The sequence below is a fragment of the Phacochoerus africanus genome, chromosome 3 (genome assembly GCF_016906955.1).
Source record: "Phacochoerus africanus isolate WHEZ1 chromosome 3, ROS_Pafr_v1, whole genome shotgun sequence".
In the NCBI taxonomy this organism is placed as follows: domain Eukaryota; kingdom Metazoa; phylum Chordata; class Mammalia; order Artiodactyla; family Suidae; genus Phacochoerus; species Phacochoerus africanus.
Genome location: NC_062546.1, coordinates 160,469,705 through 160,485,489, shown reverse-complemented (window position 1 = coordinate 160,485,489; position 15,785 = coordinate 160,469,705). Strand labels below are relative to the sequence as shown.

The 15,785-nt window shown below is 40.4% G+C and overlaps 1 protein-coding gene across 1 annotated transcript in view; it reads right to left on the bottom strand.

The window, feature by feature from the left end:
• The window catches only part of MFSD6 (major facilitator superfamily domain containing 6), an 86,032-nt gene extending 70,484 nt beyond the window's left edge, over nt 1-15,548 (bottom strand). Inside the window, exon 1 of the mRNA XM_047773071.1 lies at nt 15,208-15,548. The gene's annotated coding sequence lies outside the window, so the exon portion shown is untranslated. The remainder of the gene's footprint in view (nt 1-15,207) is intronic.
• Between the last annotated feature and the right edge of the window lie 237 nt (nt 15,549-15,785).

Genomic DNA, 15,785 nt, shown 5'->3' with positions numbered 1-15,785 from the left:
TGACACTGAAAGAATACCAATACAGTTGAATGTCCCAAATTTAGACCATTGGTAAAGAGTTTAGGGATGAATTCCTGGTAAATACAGAGAAAGTTAAGTGAACAAAACACTATGAGAAAACGAATAGTTACACACGAAAAGAAAAATAATCGTAGTTTACTACATGTCTCAGCTGTGATTGTATAGTAATACTTATGTAAACGGTGACTACTAAATTAACCAAAATTGCCACATAACTCCATCAGGAAGATCAGGAAATGAGAAGGCTTCGTGGGCACAGAGAGCTGGGGCAGGACAGAAAGTTAACTCCAAGAAGATGATAGATAATGCCTACATTTAAAAATCGCAAATTAAGAATACAAACATTTTATTTTAAAACGTATGGGTGTCGGAGTTCCCGTCGTGGCGCAGTGGCTAACGAATCCGACTAGGAACCGTGAGATTACAGGTTCGTTCCCTGCCCTTGCTCAGTGGGTTAACCATCCGGCGTTGCCGTGAGCTGTGGCGTAGGTTGCAGACACGGCTCGGATCCCGCGATGCTGTGGCTCTGGCGTAGGCCGGTGGCTACAGCTCCGATTCGACCCCTAGCCTGGGAACCTCCATATGCCGCCGGCAGCGGCCCAAGAAATAGTAAAAAGACACACAAAAAATAATAATAAAAAAAAATTAAAAAAAAAAAACGTATGGGTGAATATCAAAATAATCACCTTCAAGCCAGAAAATGTAGTTGCCTCTGAAGGGGGGATGAGGAGGAATGCCATAGAGTCTGAGGTTTTTTTGTTTGTTTTTAGAACAATCCTTGTAAACTTACTAATTTAAAAAAAAAAAAAAAAAAGCTTTGTACACGTGCAACTCACTTTAAAAATAAAAATCAAAACTAAAAAAAGTAATCATATGGTTTTGTTTTGGTAAAAGATAACAATTAAAAGAAGCTACTAGTACCCTTCCATCACAGAATTGTACAGAATGAATTCCGAATGCATGAATTCTAGTCAGGTGGCCTTTATTTAATTATCCTCCATAAATCAACTGCTGATTCTATATCAAGTAGGTCAGAGAAGGACACAGAGTTTCCTTAAAAAGGCATAATTCCTAAACTGTCTAATGATGATGAAGAACTGTTGCCCAAATGCAAATTCAAAGCTGCAGAATATCTTACATTAGGAGGTTGATTTAAACCTCAATGAGTGACTTCCTCCTAAACCATTCTTTCCTCTTCATTTTATTCAAATGATTCTTGATTACAAGGTTATGTAAGGTTTTTCTTGTTACATGAGTCCAGATGTTAAGTAGTTCTCAAAGCATCAACAAATGCAAAGTAGTGAAGAAAATGTTCCCATAACACGACATTCAGTACCTTTTACATGAATGTCACATTCAGTAACTTTTACATGAATTTCAAATCTAAAAATATAAGCAAACAAAATCTTTGTTTTAACTCAGGACGTTAATGTTTAAACAATGAAAAAGAACTGAAATAATCACATTGTGACCGTAGGAAAAAATAAAGTACAATTATAATCATCTGTGTAATCAAGGATCAGGGACAAAAAAGAAGAAAAAGTGACACCCCCCCTGCAAAAAAAAAAAAAAAACAACTTTGTATTTTAACAAAATTAAAATGTGTCCCAAAGTAGGTCATGCTTTAGCTGACTCAGATTACATTTAATTTGCCATAGGATTGACAGACTAAATATAAAGAACAGTAAGAATATTTATATGCTGGATGAAGTACTTAATTTGTTTGCAAATATAGGGGAAATTCTATTTATTAAATAGTCTACCAACATGAATCCATTAAAGCTAATATTTTGTTTTAAACTTCTGAATCTTAAAAGATTTTTTTAAAGAAACTTTAATAAATAAAGAAGATATTACAGATTAAGCACAAAAATAAATTTATGAACTTCTCCAGAAAATCTCTATTGTAGGTTTGCAGTTAATTGTAACTGGATAAGGAGGGCTTTTGTTTGTTTTTCCGAAAAGCAAAAAAGTTTTCTCACCTGGCATTTTCTAATGATAGTAATCAATACCACTACTGTGAAAATATATATAACACAACCTTTTAAAACCTGGAAAGCCATTCTACTAGTACCTACACTGAATCATTAAAAAATAGCAGGTATTTCTGAATTATTGATGAGAGGTGATAAAATCATTCCTGTTAAAACTAATAGCTTATATTTAAATTAAAATTGCTCAAACATATATTGAGCTATCCACAAATATATAAGTATGGAAATAAATTCAACTTCTGAAGAAAAAACTTAAACCTGAATATATTATTTGGAATAGTAATTACCAAAGGTCAGATTTACTAATAGTATGATAATGTGTGCTACAATGTAGCAGTGACAGAACTATCGGCAAGGAAGAGGAAATAATCTCTGGATTACACAGAAGGACTTTCATCCTAGCACCCACTGCTATCATAATTCCATGTTGCCCAGAGACCAGTACTGAAGTCGCAAAATGGGGAAGTGCACCTCTTGAACCTCAGAACTCACTCTACCCTGTCAACTGTCATTGACCTCTCTCTATGCCTCAGAGCAATGTGAATCCCAGAGCAGGATTCTAACTACTGCTGCAATTTATTTCCAACATGGACAAAGAGTAATCTCTCTCCATGAGCCTTAGCATCCTGGTATTTACACACTACACTTTGAACATTCAGTTCAGCTCCCAGCATTTTCCAGAACAGAGCTTTCCTCAGAGGCAGAATGCTCAATGTCATTTCCAGCAGGTTTTTTTTTTTTTTTTTTAATAAGGACTGGCTACACATTTAGCCAATGTCATGGAAAAGAAATTTAAGATTGGTTTATAACAGTTACACATGCTACAAAGGCACTAAGGTGTGAAAAGAGGAATGACTATTTTGGAATCTTCCTTTTCCCTTTGGAGCATTTTGACGTGGCTCCTTTATGGCCAAACTGTGAAAGAATCAAACTGATTCTAGTCCTGTCAGCCCTGTCTGATTCTCCAGTGCCCAGCTTGAGCACTGCAAGCACTCCATGCTACACACAGGCTCCCCAGGGCTGCCAGCAATAGCATTCCACTTGGAATGAAACTCTTCCAAGAACCCTGAATGTGCTATCCTTGTCATTCTGGGTGGACCTCTTCCAGGCTCACAGCAAAACTCACCTGCAAGATGACAAATGACCCATACAGTGGTTATTGCATAGCCTGTGGTTACCCACCTCGGACAATATTTTGTACTTTAGTAAGAGCTCAGTGGGCCATATTATTCTATTATTACTAACTGCAACACAATACATTTAAATAACACTTGCTATGGGCTTAAAATATATTAATTCATTTTATTCTCACAACCATTGTCTGGGGTTAAGTACAATTACTTTCCCTGCTTTACGGATGAGGAAATAGATGAGGCACAGAGAAAGCAAATTATATGAAGGCCACATACAGAATAAGTAGCAGAACTGGCATTTAAGTTCTGACATTCTGTGCCCTTTGCAGGTACTGCCTCTCAATCCATCATGCAGCTACTAGTCAAGGATGCTAAAGATTTGGTCTTAGGCCTGAAAAACATTACCATTGACGAGGTGAGCCCAAAACGCAAGGGAGCTTTAAATGACAAGTTGGAAGAATAACAGAAGTCACAGAAAACTGCATAACTAACAAATAATGTTACTGAAAACAGAGTGCTTCTAGACTTCAGAGAAAAGGGCCCAAACTCCGGAGTTGTGAAGAGAAGGAGCAACTTAACTTGAACCTTGAAAGATGTGTAGGATTTGCCTCATAGACGAAAATGAAAAAACCACTCCGGGGAGGGGAAAGAAAGACAGTAGGAGATCCTTACAAGGTTAATACTGAGGCTGAGGGCAAAGGAGGCTAGCAGACAGCAATAGATTACAGAGGGCCTCAACTATCAAGCTGAGGGATGACGAGAGAGAATACAAAATACTACAATAGAGAGGTATAATGAAGATAAAGACATTCTTTTTTAATCTCATAAATATAAATTTAGCACCATTAGATGGGATGCATGCTTGATAAGTAATTCAAATGGTGAAAAGATGCGTCCCTGCTATGAAATCCAGTGATGGGAGAGAGGCAGGGGTCTCTCCACAACTACAACTTACTGTGCCCAGTGTTAAAATAGGTGCAAGCATGGATGACACAGGAGTCTCTGGGTCGGGGGTCTTAAAGGATGGGTAACTCACAAAGGAGGAGCAAGTGAGGGGCTGATCCAGAATGGGTATCTGCATGACAGCACATGGGTAGGGACTGAGAGACCAGCAGAGATTGGAACCTGTCACTGTGGAGCTCTGTGGCCTTGGGAAAGCTTTTAACTTCTCTAAATCTTACCCTGCCTCATCTATAAAATGAGGAACATAATAATACTTTTCCATGAGGGCAGCTGTGAGGATAAAAAAGGATAACACATGTTGAACTCTTAGCACAGTGCTTCATCTGTAAGAATGTGTCTATTTTTTATTTTCACCATAATGGGGAGCCTCAGAAGAGAACTGAACAGGAGAGTAGAATGGCTACATTTGTATTTTACAAAGATCATTACAACTTTGGTGTGGAACACAGACTGGCAAGGTTCTGCTATTGCAACCCCTACTAAGGATTTCCTAAATTTGACCTTTTATTTTAGTGCCTTGGGCTTAACACTAACTCCAAGTATGAAGATACTGGGATGGAATCATTTTAGACAGTACTTTGTGAACTATACCTAATGCAATCTTCTATAATATCTGGAAACAGAGTGAGCTTGCAGTATTTTCCTCACTCCTTCCTCTACTTCTGGAGATTGCTCTCATACCTGAGCTGTTGTTTGATTTAGGTGTAATTTTGTTGCTCTTTTTATAGATATTTCCTGTTTGCCCAACTAGGCTATAAACTCCTTGAAGGAGGAATCTAGTACTTAGCATATTACCCTTTGCTCTTGTGAACTCTCAAAAGTATCGGTTATTTTTGACAAATACCTGATGGCAAAATACATTTAAGATTTTAATAAAGTTTAAAGAAAAAGACATTAATTTTAGGAAGCGCAGAAAGAAGTTCCAGTTGATCTTCTGGCTTTGACAAAGCAGTGCCTCTTTGAGCCTCCTTTTCCTCATCGTAAAATGGAGTCTGAAAACACAAACCTGAGTCAACTCACTCCTAGAGGGTCCTAAGGCTTAAACGATATAATGTTTGAAAAACTATCTTTCTAACTCAAAAGCAACATTTGAACATTTGGTGGTGAGGATGGTTGTGATCTTATTTCAGGGTATAATATTTCATTACATTGTTGGGCCTTATTTTGCAATTTTTTCAATTTCAATTCAATGATGAATTTACATCATATCCATTTCCATGCCCACAGCCCACCGGGGGTGGGGGTTATGCACTTGGCTACTAGAGAACACATTATTGGACTATGGACTAGAACGATAATTAAGTGTCCCCGGGTAAGAAATAACTATTCATTTCAAATACAGCCCCCCCTTAAGAACATTTGAATTATATTTGTAATATAATATACCTGAAATAAAGGAGAGGAAACCCTATGTAACATATCTCCCTTCACCTGCAAGGAGGGTAAAAACAATAAATTACTTTTTATCTCAGGGAGAGGGGGTAGAATAGCCATTAACCCTAAATGTGGTTTGAGTCTTAAAAGCCCAGTGGATTTTCACTTTTGCTTTGTGGAAGACACATTTAAATGTCAATAAAAATTTTGTCATTTAGGTCCTTAGACCTTATCACCATCATGGAAGTAGATTTCTATTTATTCATTTTATGCTTTTGATTAAATATTGTGCCAAAAGTTTATGATATAAATCTGAAGCAGGCCCTAAAACCTTGCTTCCTTCTACCTCTCAAACTTCCTGTCTTAAAACTAGCCCAGTGTGAGAACAAGGAACAGTTCACAGGACAGCATGAAAAAAAAAAAATATTTTCTTTAAAATATATGTGTATCTTATGAGTTTCTCCAACCAGAGAAAAAAAAATCCAAAAGGTACTCAAAACAGGAACTGAAATTAATTGAATATATTGCTACTGATACTCTGCATTTATTTCTCAAGAAGGAAAACAGTGTAAGGATTTAAGGGGGTCACAAAGGCTTTGTAAAAGTAGAACCAGTACACAGTACTCTCTCTCTAAACCAAGATCAATAGCCAGACACGGCAATAACATCTTTTATTTAGGATAACCAAACTCCTGAATGGGGTTGGGTTTCCAATGGTCACTGTTCTTCAATTGTTGAAGCTTTGAAACCATTTCCCCCTGAAATAACATTACAAACAGTGCTGGTACCCAGATTGCTGAAGCAAGAGGGTGACCTAAGTGTTACAAAGTACGTAACTTTTAAATTGGGGGAAATTCTTTCTACTGTTCCAATCAGAAGTGCCAGCAACATATCTCAAAAAACAAGCCCACCCAGAGCTTCCCCACCCAATCTCCTCCAGCCCTGAGCCACAGCAGTGGGCATGCAATCACTGGTCACTTGCCTCCTCCAGGGCAATGGTCCAACCTGTGGGAGCCATGGAGTTTCTACCAGCAGTCTTTGAAAGCACTGAATAAATGGATCACACATATATGCTCAATTTGTTTTCAAATGTATACTGATGCACCCATCATACATTTATTTCTCTAATAAATGTTTATGAAATTCCTATTAGCTTTCGAACATTATGTAGTTTCTTAGGTAAGGGACCCTACAAGTGCAAGTATTTTCACGTGGGAGCCTGAAGAAATACATCCATATTAGAGCGGTATCGTCAAACACATTCTAGGTAATAGAACAGGTACTAGGTTAAAAGAGGAAAGAAACAGGGAAGGATGGAACCTTGTCAGCAGGAGCACAGGCCACAGTGAAAGCGGGCGCCACAGCAAGTCAACACTTGTTATTTGAAAACTGTCTCTATTATCAAGTTATCTCCTACTTTAAAACTATAGTAAGCACAATCTTTGTTTCTTTGCCAAGAAGCTAATGCGGAAAAATCTTAGCTTATCTTTTTCCTTTTCTTCTTATCTTTTCGAAGCCTAAAACAGCAAATTTTTTAAAGGTTAATATTGAAAGCTGAGTTATTTACTTAAGGTTTTATAGATTCTCTTCTATAAATTATCACTTACTGTACTTTAGAAGCAATTTATACAGAATATGTAGTAGTAAAAGAAACCACAAATAACAATTCTATTAAAATGTTTTTTTTGGCTTATTTTTAAACCTAGTTATGTGAATACTTGTTTTATATGTGCTCAATTTTTTTCACAAATATTTTCAGAAAAGGACCGACTTGGGCAAATACAATTGGTAAAGGACCATGGGTCCAAAATCTAAAAATACTAAGAACACATGAAAAGCAGACTATGAAAAAACAAGGATCACAATGAGAAATAAAAATACAACTCCAGGTATTAGTAATATAATATGAGGTTAGAATACCAGTATATGTATTTTACATGTAAAATAATACTATATTTATAACGGATGCTTGATAAGTGCTTATTCAATAAAAGGCTGGTACTCTGGCACTAAGACACTGAAGATAAGAGGATTAAGGATTGTACAGTCTATCCATAGTACAAGGCATTCTAAACAGAAAAGTATAGGTATCATTTTCTCAGATACATCTTTTATGAATCTATAATTAGATCAAAATATAGACCTCAAAATTTAAAATACATTCTTCTACAGATACGTAGCTACCATCAGTAATTTTTTATTATATCCCCTAAGAACACTATAGTCTAAAACAATAATTTATATCCCAAGCACATTCTAGCATATATAATCTAAAATTGTTTTGTTTCTTATGCTGTTAAGACTCTGATAAGTTGAGTGTTACAAAGTGCTATCAGTTTCTTTCAGAAAAAAGATTTATTACCTAGCCCACTGAAGAAACAAGATACTTCAATATACATACCAGACCAATACTTTTGAAAATGAAAATATTCAAATCAGGTAAAGATGAAGATTCATAGGTACTCTCATTAACTGAGAGGCCTTCCTAGAAGGCAAAGATTTAAGAGTAGGATGCTTAGCATAATAATAAAAACAAAGTAAGCAATCAGTAGTAGGAACTATTAAATAAATCATCATATATCCATATGAGAGGAAAAGCAGACACTTACATTCACAGGATAGAAAAACTGAACTTAATTAACAGAATTTACTGCAACCTAAATAGAATACAGGGAAATGCCCATGACCTCTGCATCGCATTAAGTGAGGGGGGGGGGAAGCAAGACACAAACCTCTATGCATTGTAAAAGTTTGTATTTGTAAACCTATGTACTTCATACAAAGTATATTTTAGAAAAAGACTTGAAAATAATACCAAAATGTTACTGGGGCTTATCTCTGAGAAGTAAAATTAGGAATTACTTTAATATTTTTTCTTATACTTTACTAGATTTTTCTCCAATGAACATATGTCACTTTTAAAATACATATTTAGGTGGGAGTTTCCATTGTAGCTTAGCAGTAACGAACCTGACTAGTAGCCATGAGGACATGGATTCGAGCCCTGGTCTCAGTGGGTTAAGCATCTTGAGTTACTGTGAACTGTGGTACAGGTCACAGACATGGCTCAGATCCTGTGTTGCTGTGGCTATGGCATAGGGTGGCAGCTATAGCTCCTGTTCAACCCCTAGCCTGGAAACTTACATATATTGTGGGTGTGGCCCTAAAAAGAAAAAAAAAATTTAAAAATGCATATTTAGGAGTTCCTGCTGTGGCACAGTGGGTTAAGGATCCAGTGTTGCCACAGCTGTCGCACAGGTCACAGCTGTAGCTCAGATTTAATCCCTGGTGCAGGAACTTCCAAATTGCCATGGGCATTATTTGAAATACAGTATTTGAGTGATAACTGGGTCATGCTTGCCCCTGTAGTTCCTAAAAGGTCACTGGGAGTTGCTAAATTAAAGTCTGCCTGTCTTTGAGCCAATCCTGCTTACCAATAGGAACAACTAAAAGGGCCTTCAAAATACAGGGAACCTCATTAATAGGAAATAAAATTTAAATGTGTGTCATTTTTACTCCTTTGAATGTCTTTTATTTAAATTCCCTCATAAAAGTGAGTCTGGGTCCCATCTGTTCACTAAACACAATTCCACAGAAATTATTTTGAAATAGAAGTAAAAAAGCATGTCAGAGAAGCTTGGCTATGCTGGGTCAGATAGTCTTTTTCCTTAAAAGTCATAGATAGGGTACATGTCACATTGTATGGTTCTGCTTTAAGAGTTTAGAGTGGGGGCCTCAGACTTGACTCTGTTGAGAGATAGCTTGTTTACTTTAGGCCAAGTATATTCTACCTTAACCTTGTCCCTAAAAATACCCAGAGCAGGTAGAAGAGTTCACCATATGGTGGCTGGGGACCTACTCCTCTACTATCCTGGGCTCTCTTGGTCCCATCTCTGCTCTTCCCCCCACGATGCAGAAGGGCCCAAGCCCAAGTGGCCACATGTGGAAAGGAGAGGGGAAGAACTGAGGTCCCTCTATATAACCACACAGGGAGTTAACTACCAGCCCAGGCTTCTCGCTCACTTTCCCTCAGCACAATGAACCCACAAATCAGGCTTGTTGAGACAACACCAGTTCCTCTTTCTACTTCTCCTCTTGTTCCCCCACAAAGCCACACAAAGGCTCCCTCTGCCACTGCTGACTCACGCTGTTCCATCTCTCTCTTCCCCAAGTTCCACTCTTGGTCTCAGATCAAAACATTTCCTCAGAGTCACTCAAAGCTGGACTTCCCAGTTTTCTATTCTTTTCTTTTTGTTCATTTGTTTGGCAGCACCCATAGCATGTGAAAGTTCCTGGGCCAAGGATAAAACCTGTGCCACAGCAGCAACCCAAGCTGCTGCAGTGACAATGCCAGGTCCTTAACCTGCTGTGCCACAAGAGAGCTCTTGGACTTTCCTGTTTTCTACTTGCACATTTCCTGAATTTGTCTCCCCTACTCAAACACATGCCAGAATAAATGTCAAAAAAATCTTGATCATCCTTTACTCAGTCCTCTTTTATACTTCTGAAATATGGTTCTTCTAAGGGCTGAGGTTTCTTCCTATCTTTGCCCCATTTCTCTCCCATTCCCAAAACAGAGCAGGACCACCAGATCATAATACAGGATGGTCATTCACATTTCCAAAACTTAACATCTCTTCAACGCAATCATCAGCACATCTATGGCTCAGCCACATGTACATCACACTGGACAAGAGCAGATGAAGGCTGCCTTTTTTTGTTTGTTTCTTGTCTTTTGTCCTTTTAGGGCCACACCTGTGGCATATGGAGGTTCCCAGGCTAGGGGTCCAATTGGAACTGTAGCCACTGGCCTACACCACAGCCACAGCAACACCAGAACCAAGCCATGTCTGCGACCTACACCACAGCTCACGGCAACGCCAGATCCTTAATCCACTGATCAAGGCCAGGCATTGAACCTCAAACCTCATGGTTCCTAGTCGGATTCATTTCCACTGCACCACGACGGAAACTCTGAAGGCTGCTTTTAAAACACAATATCTGGTTATGTGGGCCTGCAGTGTTATTTAGAACCACAAACTAGTAACCAGAGTTGCAATATCTATAGCAGACACATATTAACATACAGACTCAAAATTTAGGTCTTCCACATTTGTTTGTTTTGGCTTAGTTTTCTCTTTGGGCTCAGAGCCAATGAATCATTGTCTTAGCAAATGACTCTAATAGTTTCTAAAAGCTGCCCAGCCAACTAACTTAATTTAAATAATGCCACTTTACAAAGTAGTAAATAAGCATCTTATAAACACAGAGAAGGAAATACAGCTACAAAGCAAATGTTACTAAAACCCAACAATAGGGCCAAGCACTAGATAACATGTCATTCAGAATTAGAACAATAAATCAAGCTGACACAGACCTTCTCAACCTCCAAAATGCCAGTAAAGTATAATAAATGGCCACAAACAGCTAATATTGGAGAGAAATTATATCCAAATGGAATATTCTTTTTTTGTTTTTGCTTCTTCTTTTTTTTCAGGGGCACACCTGCAGCATATGGAGGTTCCCAGGCTCGGGACTGAATCAGAGCTGCAGCTGCTGGCCTACACCACAGCCCCAGCAACACTGGATCCTTAACCCACTGAGCGAAGGCCAGGGATCAAATCCGCATCCTCATGGATACTAGCCGGGTTCATTTCCACTAAGACACGAAGGAACTCCCCAAATGGAATATTCCTGATGGAGACATTAAGGGTGTTTTCTTTGCCCCATATAGAATTCACAGCAGATATATATATTTTTCATTTCCCAGGAATCCAAAATGTTGTGTCCTGAGAACTGACACATTCATTTTGCTTTGAGGAAAAGATTTTACCCAATCTGGCTTTGTACTCAGGTAGGATTTTTGCCCTTGATTTCTGGGTTTAAAGAGAACCTACTGAGCAATAAAGTTTCCCAAATCAAAAGACTGAGATTTCCCTCAGCCTCAAACATAATTAGAACCTTAAATGGAATGCTGAATGACACCTAAAATTGTCAGAATCTCTCTTCTGCAAAATAATTTTACATTTTTCTCAGGATTGTCTATTGAATTTATAATGAACCAACCTTATTCAGATTTCCTTCATGTATGAAACACAAGGAAGAATGTGTCTTCTTGATTCTGAAAAATCTGACTGTATTTGACTCTGGATTTCTAAGTCTGAGCAGGGAAATGTATTAATTTTTAAGGGTTGTAAGCAATGATTTTTGTTAGTATTACCTAAAACCAAGCAGAATCTGAGGAATGTACCTATATACCTACATCAGACTAGATTATATCTATATGTAATATGCACATATATACATACACCTTTATACATCAGACCAGATTATGAATATATATGCATCTTATATGTATATATATATATCAGACTAGATTACTTGATAATAACTTTCTATTCCTGAAATTATATGACTAAAAATAATTATACCTGAAGTCATCTAGAATACTATAATTTCATGAAATGACACAGCAGGTAAATTTCTTTCTCCTACTCCTACCTTCTACGTAAAGAACAATCATGTTTCTAAAGACAGCCACCACTAGCAAGAGCAAGAAGAAATTCTTATCACCCAATTCAGCAAATAAATTGAGCATTCTTATTGAAGAGGAAAATCATGGGTGCTGTAGAACATGCTACAGATACTGTCAGAAAAGGTAAAAATTAGTCATCCAAGTCATCGTCACCCTTTGCTCCCACACCTGCAATTCCCAGAATACCACCTTCCTCCTGAGTCTCACATTTCACTTCTCTTAACATTACAGAGTTTAGGCACGTTCAATTTTTTGGATTTTTATTAAGTTAATCAATTCTACTCTTTTTGGGGGGGGGGGGCACCTTCCTCCTGAGTCTCACATTTCACTTCTCTTAACATTACAGAGTTTAGGCACGTTCTCTTTATTTTGGATTTTTATTAAGTTAATCAATTCTACTTTTTTTTTTTTGGCCACACCCAGCATCATATGCAAGTTCCCAGGCCAGGGGCTGAATCTGAGCCTCAGCTGTGACCTATACCATAGCTGCAGCAATGCTGGATCCTTAACCCGCTAGGCCAGGCCAGGGGTCAGCCACTACAGAGACAATGCAAGATCTTTAACCCAATACATCACAGCAGGAACTTCAATTCTACTCTTTTCAGTTTATATAATAAAAGAACAAATGTTTGCGGCAAAAAAAAAAAAAAAAGTTTTTTTAAGCCCAAACATAACTTTATAAGGTAAAAAGTAAAAACACCTTCTCTTTACCATCTGAACCCACTTCCTTCAGGAAGCCACTGTCAACACCTTTCAGACAAGGTATATGTGTGCCTGTAGGCAGGTTTAACTACATAAATCTCTTCTAAAAATTCCTCTTCACTTACCATATCCTGACTTTTTCCCCAAGACAAAGTGCAAAGCAGCTAACAGATACTTTTTTATCTATTGCCTTTCTCCCTTACCCTACAATGAGATTGCTAAATCAAAATTTACTGAACATCAAAAGAAGTCAAACAAAAAACCTGTCAGCCCAACACTAAATATATCTGGTTATATTCATTTTTACAGTTGCCTTCAACCTAAAAATGGTGAGACCAAATGGGTAAACATACACTCATTAGTATATATGCACATAAATATAGATAATTTTATACAGATGTTAACATATGCAATATACACATATTGAAATGAAATTCATTTCAAAGGCAAGAGGCAAAGGAAGGTGAGTAGGTGGTGAGGCTTAATGGGTCCTGAATAGGGAGGGACAGACACCCTGTGGAAATTTCCTGTGCTCTGGAGCCAGAGACTTGGGGTCAAATCTAACTCCACCTCTTACTGATTGTATGGTTTGTGTAAGTTCCCTAACCCTTTGAGCTTCCTCTTCATCATCCATAAAATGGGAAAAGACTTACATAGATTTAGAAATTAAGTGTTTAAGATGGTGTCTTGAAAATACTAAGTGCTCCAAAAGTGTCTTATTTTATTAATAACCCAGAAACTAGATCTGTTAGCCTTGGCACTCCAAAACCTCATATCACCAAATAACTGCGAACCTTGCTGTTTCATTTATCTTTGCATTCTGGTTTGTCTTCATATTTTTACATTTACCTTATTTGTACAGACACAGAGAGTGCCTTAGAAATAAATTACTGTAATCATGCTTGGTAGCTTTAATGTATTATTGAAATATGATCCTTTCCTCTTCCTTCCCCAGGGTGTCTTGCACTGGGCTAAGTAGCAAAGTCCTAGCCTCCTTCTAAGAGCAATCCTAAGTTTTACTTACAACTTGTGATAAATGCAAGCGATCTGATTACCACAAAATAACTGAAAATATCTTTCACATCTGCTGAAGACCAGCAGCTTCAATTGTCAAAAGCTGATCTTCAGAAGAGGCAGCTTTCCATCTTCTCCTTTTATTTAAACAAGGGCAGCAATGATGCAAACGCCTTTAGCATACCAATGGCCATGTCCTGGTGAAAGGATGCTCTGCAGACACCAGGGACCCCTACCAAATCCATATCTGTTCTTATCACATGTCGTTGGTCAACTGTATGTCCATCCACCCTTTACATTCATTTATGTTGAACAGGTTAGATTTCCACAGAATTCTAAACTTCTACAACAATTGGGGGAAACTTGGCCACTATACTATTCACCCATCTCCTTTTACATGTGAAAAACAGACTCAGGAAGATGTGGCATGCCCCAGAGCATACAAATATTTAGACACCAGCTGGCATTAGAACCTCAACTCTTTTAGGTTCTTTACCACTACAAATAGGCAAGATTTTATCTGTTTTAGTAGCTCCGCCAAGTGTTTATTAAATATTTTTGGATGAAAGGAAACGTCTGTGGTTGCGAATGTGTGTGGGAGAGCCGAAATGCACCATGTGCCGGCCCTAAGGGTAATTAATCCACCTGACTGTCCACATGGGGATGGGATAAATGACGGGGAAAGCTGTATTTGGAATTTTTCACCATCCTACTTAAATTTATGGGGGCTGTGTAGGGAATAAATAGGACCCAGAAAGACTAGAAACCCCTACTGCTGTCTCAAAATGGCCCTAGGGACATTTTAGGCCAAGTTGAAGTAAAGAAGCACGGAGATGGGAAATTTCTCCTAGGATGGTAGCAGACAAGGGAAAGATGGGTTTTTTCTTTTCCTTTTTTCTCCCCCCCCCCCCCCCGTATTTATTCGCCTGGAAAAGAAGACACTGTCAATTTCCTTCTCCTGCTACACAAGTGACTACATACTTGTATTCGGGCTGCCTGGTGGTTCTCGCCTCCCTCTCTCTCCCCAGGATGTTTATGGCAAGGGCGCGAGTGGGGCTGGGCCAAGAAGGGCCTGGACCTTGGGGACCAACCCTCACCGCGCACCCCGACTGCTGCCGGCGCCGGCGAAGACTCCCTTCGGCAGCGCCTTTGTTTTCCCGACTCCAGTTACGTTTGCGGAAGTGCAGCCCGCGTCGGGCGCGCCAGGGGTGCGGGCTGTAGCCTTCCCCAGCACCCCAAAAGATGACAGCCGCCTCGGGAGCCGAGGGGAGGGAGAGGGCGGCGGGCGAGCCGGGCTGGGAGCGGAGACGCCCACACCCGCCCTGGCTCCGAGCCCCTCCTCGGAAGCCCCCTCCCAGACAGCAGGTGTGCGCGCCGGAGGGGGGCTCCCCGCCCGCTGGGGAAGCCAGGGTGGGGCTCCCCGCCGTCCCGCCCAGCGCGCCCCCTCCCAGCGGGCCAGGCCCCGACTCACCTGCTCCGGGCGGCGGCGGCGGCGCTCAGCTTCGTGGGGTGCGGGGAGCCATCTCTCCTGGGCGCGGGGCGGAGGCTCCGGACGCCGGGGCGGCGGCTGTCGGGCCGGCTCGCACCATCTCCGGCAAGTCGCCTATTCCTCGGGGGCTGCGGCGGGGCGGGGCGGGGCGCGGCGGAGGGATGCGGGCTGGTGGGGAGGCCGGGAGCAGCGAAGCGAGCGCACTGGCCGGCGAGATCTTCTCTCCTCTTCCTCCTCCGGCCGGGGCCTCCGCCGCTCGCTACCGGCTGGACCCGTTTCAGGGCTGAGCGCCGAGGACCCGCCGCCAGGTGCAGCGCTCCGCCTCCTGCGGCGGCGGCGGCGAATGCGTCGGCAGCCGCTCCTCCCGGCCTCCCGCCCGCCCTGGCTGCCCCCAGGGACTCGCGGCCCCAGCCCTGCAGGGAGGTGCGCCGGCTCGAAGGGGGAGCAGAAGCAAGGGTCTGTCCCCAGTTTCTCCCACACCACTCCTAGCTGAACCCACCCCCCAGGCAAATGATGCAGGCCTAGCTCCGGGAGGAGAGGGCGGAGAGTAGGGGGCCGAC